Source organism: Gossypium arboreum, chromosome 2, assembly GCF_025698485.1.
Source record: "Gossypium arboreum isolate Shixiya-1 chromosome 2, ASM2569848v2, whole genome shotgun sequence".
Taxonomy (NCBI): Eukaryota; Viridiplantae; Streptophyta; class Magnoliopsida; order Malvales; family Malvaceae; genus Gossypium; species Gossypium arboreum.
This window is the reverse complement of record NC_069071.1, coordinates 107,233,872-107,245,445: the sequence shown is the minus strand read 5'-3', so window position 1 is coordinate 107,245,445 and position 11,574 is coordinate 107,233,872.

Below are 11,574 nucleotides of genomic sequence, written 5' to 3'. Positions count from 1 at the left end.
TCTCATATCGATGCCAATAGCCCAGCTATGGTCTTATATGAAGTCTCACATCGATGCCATATCCCAGATATGGTCTTACATGTAATTTTAACTAACCCTAATGTCATGACATTTGTATCCTATCTATTCCTAAAGTTCAACCAGGATATTTTCTCACTTTTTCAATTACATCCATGGAGTCAATCATAAGTCATACAATATTAAAGCATTTAAAACATAAAAAAAACAATGCACTATTTACATACAAACTTACCTTGGTACAAATTAGTAGAAAAAGATTTAATCGTCAAGCGCTTTATTCTTCCCCCGATCAAGGTCCAAACTTCATTTTTCTTGATCTACAATAGCAAATTTAGCTTATTTAATATTCATACCACTCAAACCAGTCCAGACATCATGTTATGGAAAAATTACATTGTTTCCCCTAAACTTTGTCATATTTACATTTTGGTCCTTAGGCTCATAAAATGAAATGTATTCAATTTCTTGATAACCCAAGCCTAGCCGATCCAATTTCATGCTTATAGCACCCCACATTTTTTATCAAATCACATTTCTACTACCCATTTTAACAACATTTACAAATAAGTCTTTTTTATACATTTTCACTAAAAATCACTTAGTACAAGTTGTTTATCACACTTTAAACATACAATATCTTCCATCAAACATCAAAATACATGCATGTCACACATGGGTAAATTTTTAAACATGAACCCTACTTCAAAATAATGGTAGAAATAGGTAAACTGGGTTACGAGGACTTAAAAAATGTAAAGATCATTAAAAATGGAGCTATGATGTACTTACAATCAAGCTTGAAAGTTGAAGAAAACCCTAGCTATGGTGTCTTGTAAAATTCGGCCAAGGAGAGAAGATGGACACCAATTTTGGCTTTATTTTCCCTTTTTATTCTTTTACTAACTAAATGGCCAAAATACCATTCACTTAAAACTTTGAAATTTCACTTAATCATGCCCATTTTTGTCCATAAACTTAACTAATGGTCTAATTATCATATAAGGACCTCTAATTTAAAATCTCATAGCAATTGGACACCTTTAACAAGTAGAACTCAACTTTTGCACTTATTACAATTTAATCCTTTTGATTAAATTGACCAAAAGTCAAAATTTTCAAACGAGATTTTCACGAAATCATTCCGTAGAACTGTAGACCATAAAAATATAATAAAAATAAATTTTTCTATGTCAAATTTGTTGTCCCGAAACCATTGTTCTGACTAGCCCCAAAATTAGACTGTTACAGTGTTCAAGCATTTGTTTTGGACCATTGTAATTTTTCCTATATCGGGGTGGTCGACTATTATACGCTAGATTCTTTCTAGGTTTAGCTTTTGGATGGGGTTGTGGTTGTCAGGTTTCGCCTTCTGTCGATGTAGATTCTTGCATTCATGCATCTCCGGTTTATAAATAGATGGTTGGGAAGATGACCCACCTTGATAGAACAAAGATCTTGGAGGTGTTTGCGTCACCCACGATGAATTATTGTAACTATAGGAAGTCCCGTAAGCCGATAGGATAATGACTGTACTTTTTGTTGGTGTCTCATGCATAGATGGCCTATACATCATTGTAGACATCATCGTCATCGAGAAATAAGATGTCCCGGGATTGTACCACATTGAGGATGGACTTCTAACAGTCCAACCTGACATAGGACTAGGAGTAGAAAAATGTGGTGCAACATTTTGTGCTTATGTGAAAATAAAAGGGTTAAGATACGGGCCATAATAAGGTAGTACATACTAAAGGGGGTGTGGTGAAGGCACTGGTGTTGAGGCTGTCAGGGCCAATTCTTGCATTGGCATTAATGATGGGCCCGCCTGGCCATCCATTGGATTTAAAATGGTCTTCGTGGCCTACTTGTATGGGGATTCTGACGTCTTGCCTCTTCCCCTAACAAATATTTCTTGCTATGGATCCTCAACCATGGCATGTAATCTGGATCACATAGTAACTTTGAAAGGAGAATTGCGTCGTGAGTAGGTAAAAAATCATATCGATTATGTAGAAGCCCAAATTAGCCCGAGCCTTTTACAAAAATAAACCATTACAACTAAAATTTAACCCAATTCAAATCCCAAAGGCCCCCCCCAAAAAAAACCTAACTACCTAGCCCAAGCCCAATTAGCCCATTAGTCAAACTAGGGTTTCAGAAAAGCTGAAACCCTAGCCACTAGCAGCCACCTGCCTCCACCAACTGCCTTCTGCACCACCAGTTCTGTAGCACCGCCACTTGCACCTACAGATTAGATGAAGAAAAGATAGAAATAATAAAAGAAAAAGCTTGTATAATGTCTATATAAAGCCAACCAAAAATCTGTTGTAGAGGAGGGAGAAAAATTCAGATTTTAGAAAATACATACATTATTTTAAAAACAAAAGAACAGTAGATCAATACCATAGATCGTTCGAATACCAAAGCCAAGATCGAAAGCAAAAAAGGTGATTAATTTTTTTTTACCGAATCTGTTTCTTTTTTTTTTCTTCTTTCTTTCCTATTCAAACACATATCCATATACATAAATATATTATATTATTTAACTAAAAAAATAAAAAAAAGTTTTACCTTTTCCGGCCACCGTGGACGATGGCCAACGACGGCGGCGCACGGCAATCCGACGACCGGATGGTGACCGGCCCTGTGGCCGAAAATCGCCCCCTCCCTTCTCTCTTTTTTTTTCTTCTCCAACAACACAAATGAGTTTTTTTTTGCTAAAAATGGCCCTTTTATAGCCTCCCAAAACGACATCGTTTTGGGGGCTGCCTTTTAACCCCAAAACGACGTCGTTTTGCCCTTTACCCATGCACCGACCCGATCCAACCCGCTCCAGGCCAGGATCCGCATGTTTTTGAGTGGAAGGGCAATTTGCACATTTGAGCACCAGAATCCCCTCTCTACGAGTCTTAATGGAGTCAAAACTAGAGGAAGCAGAATGGGTTCAAGCTCGATATTACAAGTTAAACCTCATCGAAGAAAAATGTTTAAAGGTAATTTGTCACGGACAGATGTACCAGAAGAGAATGATCGCGGCCCATGACAAGAAAGTACAGCCAAAAGAATTCCACGAAGGAGAACTCGTGTTGAGAAAGATTCTCCCAATACAAAAAGACCTGCGAGGAAAATAGGCACCAAATTGAGAAGGACCATACGTCGTAAAGAAAGCATTCTCGGGTGGAGCTTTGATTCTCACTGAGATGGATGGCAATGAGTTATCTAATCCAGTGAATTCAGATGCTGTGAAGAAATATTATGCCTAAAAAAAAAAGATCAATGTGAAAACCTGAAAAGGGCGTCTTGAATAACACAAAAGATTAGGATGAAAACCTGAAAGGGTATTCTAATGAAGCAAACTCGGGTTTAAAGAGCAATGCAGTTGAACGGTGGGTCAAACAGCAAGACTTCAGTATTTGAAGCATTTTCAGCAGCTTGAAATCTTCTACGCAAAAAGCCATGCTCGAAAAGATTCTTGATTGATGAACGTGGAAGAGTTCATGCGTTGAATATCTAGAGCATTTGTATCCGTTGAATGCGATCCCTTTTCTCTTTATGACACTTTTTTTACTATCATTGGTTAACTTTCTTTGTTTTCTACATTTGAAATAAATAAATGTGAGGTATCCCTTTTGTCCCTACCTGACCATTTTAATGCATCTCATTATGTGGTTTATTTACATGATAAATAGTGAAATGACATACTCTAAACAAAAGAAATGTTAAGCATTACCCGGATAAGAATTTGATAAGTACAAGAGCCTAAAAGCAAGGACAAAGTTCAACCAGGGGCAAAAGAGTGATATCTGAGAAACGCATATTGTTCGTGAAGCTTGAGGACGGGTACAGGGCCTAAAGAGAAAGTTAAGAGCCGAAGTAATAAATGCAAATCATCACAAAAATCATGATGAAAAAGGACATACGACAAACATTCCTAAGGCGCATAGCATAATCATGTAGGCATAAAGGCATTTAAGACAAACATGTGCATATCATGATAACATCATGCATGACATATACAGGTACCCCAGTAGAGCAAGAGGATGTGATGATAGCTGTATTGAACCAAAGGAAAAGACATCTGAGTTCCACCAGATGACATGTTTTGGTATTCTTATATTTTTATTTCTGTTTTCAAAAATCAACTCATATTATGAGAGGTGAGTTGAGCCTCAAGACACGTTGAGGTATTTCAATTGCTGTCTTTCAAAAAAATCAACTCATATTGTGAGAGGTGAGTTGAGCCTTGGCTCACATGCTGAGGTATTTTCAATTTCTGTTTTTTCAATTTATGTTTTTCAAAAATCAACTCATATTGCGAGAGGTGAGTTGAGCCTTGGCTCACATGCTGAGGTATTTTCAATTTCTGTTTTTTCAATTTATGTTTTTCAAAAATCAACTCATATTGCGAGAGGTGAGTTGAGCCTTGGGTCACATGCCAAGGTATTTTCAAAATCTATTTTTCAAATTCTGTTTTCAAACATCAACTCATATTGCGAGAGGTGAGTTGAGCCTTGGCTCACGTGCTAAGCTATTTTCAATTTCTATTTTTAATGTCTGTTTTTAAAGAGTCAACTCATATTGCGAGAAGTGAGTTGAGCTCAGGATCACATGCCGAGTAAAGAATAAAGATTGGAGTTGATTGAAGACACCAGATTTCGTCTCCCTGAAGATATCAGATCTTACCTTTCTGAAGTCGCAGAAGAAAAGACCACAAACTTTATCTCACTGAAGTGGTAGAAGAACGGATTGAAGTTGTAGATCTTATCTTCCTGAAGTTGCAGAGAAGATTGAAGCCATAAATCTCATATCCTTGAAGTTACATTGGAGTAGATTGAAGCTACAAGTCATAGCTCTGAAGTCGCGATGGAATGATCAAGGCAACAAGATGTGGTAGACTAGAAAGAGACTACCTGGATAAGAAGACAACCAAAGAAGTCAAACTCAGCAAGACCGGAAAAATTTGGTCTTCTTTGAAAGTCTTTGCTCTATTCTCGTTTCACGACAATAAGCAAAGAGGAGCAGCTGTAGAAGCCCAAATTAGCCTGGGCCTTTTACAAAAATAAACCATTACAACTAAAATTTAACCCAATTCAAATCCCAAAGGCCCCCCCAGAAAAAAACCTAACTACCTAGCCCAAGCCCAATTAGCCCATTAGTCAAACTAGGGTTTCAGAAAAGCTGAAACCCTAGCCACTGGCAGCCACCTGCCTCCACCAACTGCCCTCTGCACCACCAGCTCTGCAGCACCGCCACTTGCACCTGTAGATTAGATGAAGAAAAGACAGAAATAATAAAAGAAAAAGCTTGTATAATGGCTGTATAAAGCCAATCAAAATTCTGTTGTAAAGGAGGGAGAAAATTTTAATTTTAGAAAATACATACATTATTTTAAAAACAAAAGAACAGTAGATCAATACCATAGATCGTTCGAATACCAAAACCAAGATCGAAAGCAAAAAAGGTAATTAATTTTTTTTTACCGAATCTGTTTCTTTTTTTTTTTCTTCTTTCTTTCCTATTCAAACATATATCCATATACATAAATATATTATATTATTTAACTAAAAAAATAAAAAAAAGTTTTATTTTTCCGCCACCGCCCACGGTGGTTTAAGAATGGGCAAGACAATGTTCGGTGACTGACGGTGATCGCCCCGGGTGGGAAATCGCCCTCCTTCTCTTTTTTTTTTCTTCTCCAGCAGCACAAATGATTTTTTTTTTGCTGAAAATGGCCCTTTTATAGCCTCCCAAAACGACGTCATTTTGGGGGCTGCTTTTTAACCCCAAAACGACGTTGTTTTGCCCTTTACCCATGCACCGACCCGATCCGACCCGTTCCAGGCCAAGATCTACGTGTTTTTGAGCGGAAGGGAAATTTGCACATTTGGCCCTTTTGCTTTTTCAAGCTTTTGCAATTAAGTCTTTTTTATTTTTAATTTGGCCTTGAAATTTGTCGCGATTTTCAATTTAGTCCCCGCTGATGCGCTGCGTTTTGATGGGAAGGAATAATTGTTGTTTTGGTCCCCATATGTTTTGCGCGCGTTCAAATAAGCCCCTTTCTTTTGTTCTATTTCGAAATTCGCCCCAAAACTTCATTTTTAATTCAATTTTGTCCTTTTTTTACTTTTTCTCATTATTTAATTTTAATTTTAATAATTATGTATACTATTATATTTTATTACTATTATTATTATATTTATTATTTATTAGCATTAGTATTATTTTTACTTAATACTTATATGTATATATATTATATAATATTATTAATAGTTTTTTGTTATTATTATTTTTCTTAATATTATATTATGTATATATTCTTTTAATATATTAGGTATATTTTAAATTCTATATTACCTATATATATACATTTTTATACTATATTATGTATACATTCTTAAATATTATTAGTTATGTATTTTATATTATCATATATATATATATATATATATATGTCTAATGTTATATTACATATATATTTTAAATGCTATATCAAGTACATATATATTATGTACAGTTTTTCTTAAATATTATATTATATGTATTTAAATACTAATACTATGTATATATGTTTTTCAATGTATATATATATATGTTTACGTATATATAGCGTTACTAATTTTCTTTTATTATTTTATTTTCCCTGTATATATTTTCGTTTATATGTTCTTATTATTACTATATCTATTAATTATTAGTATTTTACTATTACAATTATTAGTATTATTTTTAATCAATACTTATATGTATATATTTTGTTTTTAATACTATATTTTTAATACCATATATATTGTGTATATTCTTAGTACTATATATTGTATGTATTTTTAATAACTACATTATATGTATATATATTATGTACGTATTTTTAATATTATTATGTATTTTTAATATATATATATGTGTGTATATTTATGTAGTATTATTAATAGTTGTTTTAATATTATTATTATTTCTAATATGTATATATTATGTATATATTTTAATACTATGTATATACTTTTAATACTATTATTATGTTTATATTTTAATATATATACGTATGTATATAGGTAACATTATTAGTGTTTTTTATATATATATATCATGTTTCCATCACTTTACTAACTATTATTATATGTAAATATATATTTATTGTTTTTATTTCGTGTTTAACATTATTATTATGTTTAGTATCGCATGCATGGTTATTGTTTTTAATATTATTATCATATTTATTATTTGCTTGATGTATTTCTAATTCTTTTATTTTTGTTTCTTACCCTCTGTATCAGCTTGCTTTTCTTATTATATTATTAGCATATCATTTATTATTATTATTTTCTTTTTATTGTAAATATTGTTTTTATTATTATCCTAATGCTCTTATATTATATGTTAATATTTTTTCATTATATCATTGTTTGCACCATTTATTTATTTATGAATTTTTATTTAAAAAATATTTTTATTCATGTTTTTTTCAATAAATAAGGCAATGTACCGATTTAACATTAAGTCATCGATTTCATCGCTATGTTGGGTGAAATTCGTCGGCTTGTGTTAAAAAACAAGACGCCTTTCAAAAGAAACCGAAATTTTAAAAATTCTCGTGTTTTGACCGGATCACGATCAAAATTTAAATTGAACTCGTATTTTTGAGAATTGAGACAACGCGTGTTTAATAAGATACCAATTTTGGGCGTCGCGAGGGTGCTAATATCTTCCTCGTGCGTAACCGCCTCCCAAACCCAACTTTACTCTGGCTTTTGACGTAGATCTAAACTCGGCCTTCTTTTTGTTTAAAAATAATAATAAATTTTCTTTTCAAAAAAAGAGGATTTATTAGGTGTTCGATCGCACCTAGGAAAAAGGATCGGTGGCGACTCCTTTTCTCTTTAAGACTAAAATCCCGTTTTCAAATTTTCAAATAATCGCCTCAACTAGTGACCAAAGCGAAATTTTTACGTCGCTACAGATTATTCCATATATTGATATACTGCGATTGGAATACCAACCAATTCATATCCGGTCGCTGTAAGTCGATACGATGTAGGCCATCAAGCTCCTAAAATGTCACAAGAATTGATTGTCAAAATTCGAACTACTGCAACATTCTATCCTTCTCGTGCATCTCGATGGTAGTGTATATTACCAATAGGACCTTAATGTATCAACGTTAGGATTTACAAAGAGTTCCTCAGGAATTATTGCCCGAATTACTGTGTCCTCATATGGTGTCCATTCAAATTATATGAACGTGAGAAAAACATTAGTTATAAACATACACTACTGAATACTAAATATGAAATCGACTACGTTATTTGTATATAGTTCAAAATTAAATAAATACATACACCCACTTCCGATCATTGGTCTAATAGGAGCCGTATATTTTTAAGCTCAGAAGGTAACCCCACGTGACTCGGGGCATGGTTTCACCTATTTAAATAACTTATTAGCATAATAATTTTATTTTAAATAAATTTAATAATGGTAATATCTACTGAATTTTACCTTGTTATGAGTGGGAATGTATACGGGTAGTTCACAAAATGATGTAAAAATGGAAAGCGGTACCAAACCTATTATTATAGTAGTTCAAGACAACCACCAATTTTGATTTTTCTGATTTCGTCGCCCTACACATCTCGCGGAACAATGTTGCCAACATGGAGGACCCCCAATTGAGTTCGCCAGCTCATCTAAAATCAATGAATTTCAGCAGCCACCTTAGATGTACAAGGCTTCGTGACTTATCCAGCATTAGAATACCCCCGATAATATGAAGAATGTACGCCTGAGTGTATCGTTCTCTTTTCTCTTCAGTTGAATCCTTTGCCAGCTCTACGAAATTATTTTGTAACCAAGCCATTTCGACCCTACCTCCGTAAATCATCTCCGAAACCACACCCAAAAGATCGTAACATACGATTCCTCAACCAGAAAACTGAACAGACCTAGTGACTACCAACTCGTCCACAGGTAACCCTAACTATAAATGCACGTCATTTAGAGTGATAGTACACTCATTGCATGGAAGATGAAATGTGTACGTCTCGAGTCTCCACCTCTCAACCAACGCGCAATGAGTTTCGGGTCCAACTTACACCCCTGCCTACAAGGGCCATATGCAAAAAACAAGCTTCCTTCATGTATGTTTTGATTAACGGTGATGGAGTACCGGGTAGATCATTACGAATATTGCATTGCAAAATTTGATCTTTCGGCTATTTACAGAAAAGTTATTAAAAATATTAAGTTCAATTATAACTATGAAAAAAAGATTAAAATTTATTAAAATTTATTCTTACCATTTGCAATTGGTTGACAGAGATGTGCTTGTTATCAAGATGGATTAGAGACATGACCATTGCTAAATATATAATTGAACATGAACAAATTTTTATTAAAAGACCTATTTCTTGAAATTACTAATAAAAAAATAAAAATAGAATAATTTAGATAAAAATAGAATTTAGGAAAAAAATTAAGTGACTATTTGAGAGATTTTTTAGAGTTAATTTAGAAATTTGAGAGATTTAAGAGAGAATTGTGAGAAATGTGTGTGGGGGGTTTATACTTATTTTTTTTTATTACCACTGGGGGCCAACGGCTAGTTGAAATAGTTGTTAGAATTGACAGTTGGAGCATGGAAAAAGCACGCCTATTTGGAAGCACTTACTAAAGCGCGTTAATGTGGGTGCGTTTTACCTGTCAGCAGGGAAAAAAGCGCTGAGCTGAATGTGCTTTTCTCTGTTTCCCCTAAAAACAACTCCAACTTAACGTTTTTTAGGAAAATCAAACAATTCCTGTAATTATGAAGAAATATGGCCCATTTCGGTAAATTTTTTTTGGAAATGGGCCTTTTCTGATTATTTAGACAATTTTGTTATTTGTTTACATTTATCAAATATTTGGGCATATGTAATAAATATTAAATAAAACATTTTAATTAGGAATGCACACATTTTTTTTCGAAAAAAAATATCAAAGTTGGAGTGATTCAAATTGATTGTTTTGGGTTAATTTCCTAAACTCATTATGGTTCTTTTTTTTTATTATGGTTTACTGATTAAGGTTAATTTGATTTCAATAAGATATTTTTCAATCCAATTTTTATTTCACAAAGTCATGATAATTTTATGATATTAGAATTTATGAGTAAATAAATTTAATCAACTCAAATTTAATTTTTTCAAAGTCATGACGATTTTACCATATTAGAAACCATGAATAAATAAACTTAATTATCTTATTTAGTTGAATTTCAATAATTGCTTAATTTAACTTTCACTTCAGACTCAGGCCTTGTTTAGTATTGCTTAAAAAAACACTTTTAGCTTGAAAATACTTTTGGAAGAAAAACTGTGCTAAACAAGCTGCTTTTAGTTGAAATGTTTTGCTTTTCACTTTTAAAAAACACTTTTGAAAAGGAGAATCTAAGGCTCCGTTTGTTTCACTGAAAATGACTTTCAGAAAATGATTTCTGGAAAATGATTTACTTTTCTGGAAAAACTTATATATTCTGGTGTTTGGATGAATCTGTGTAAAATATTTTTGTTATTTAGTAGATTTTTTAAAATATTTCATAAAAGTTGTTTTCAATTAAATAAACATACATTTGAGATTTTCTTTTTTTTTCATTGTTTAATTGAATTTATTTTTATCTATAATTTTATATTTTACATTGTTTTTGCATATATTAAAAATATTATGTTAAATTGAAATTCATTACAACATCATTTTCTAATTACATGACTACTAAGTGAGTATTTTTATTTAAAATGTGACATCAACAAAATGGTCAAAAAATTAACGATGTCAACAATTGGACTTGATTTTAAATTTGAAAAATAAAGGAACTAAATTCTTGAAAATAAAAGTACAAAGACTAAATTACAAATCATGAAGTGTATATAGATTTATGACATATTTTAACCTTTATACTACAAAACATTTATTATTAATATATTTATAATTGTAATAAATATTTATTATTAAAATATTAATATTGAATATTTTCAATAATATGTGAATAATATTATTTAAAATTATTATTTTTAAAATTTATTATTAAAATAAAATTGAAATATTAAATAATTTATTAAAATAATAGATTATATTTATTATATTAATAATTTATTATATGACTAAATATAAATAATTAAATATGTATGTTTAATAATATTAAAAAATATAATATTTTAAATATTTTTAAAATAAAAATAAAAATTATTATCAATATAATAATATTAAGCTTGATTTAAGTTAATTTTTATATAAAAATAAATTATCTATAGATGAGCTCTTTTCCGGAAAATGACTTACACTTTTCAAAAGGGTAAGTCATTTTACAGGAAAAATTACTTATTTTACCTTGACCTGTAAATCATTTTCCGTTGAACAAACTATTTCTGTGAAACAAATACAGGAAAATGCAGAAAACATTTTCCATAAAACATTTTACATGTAAACAAACGGACCCTAAAATTTTTAGCTTTTCCCCTACTAAAAGCACTTTTGGTGCTTAATTACTTTTTCACCTCTCCAGCAACATGATACTTTCCATTTTTT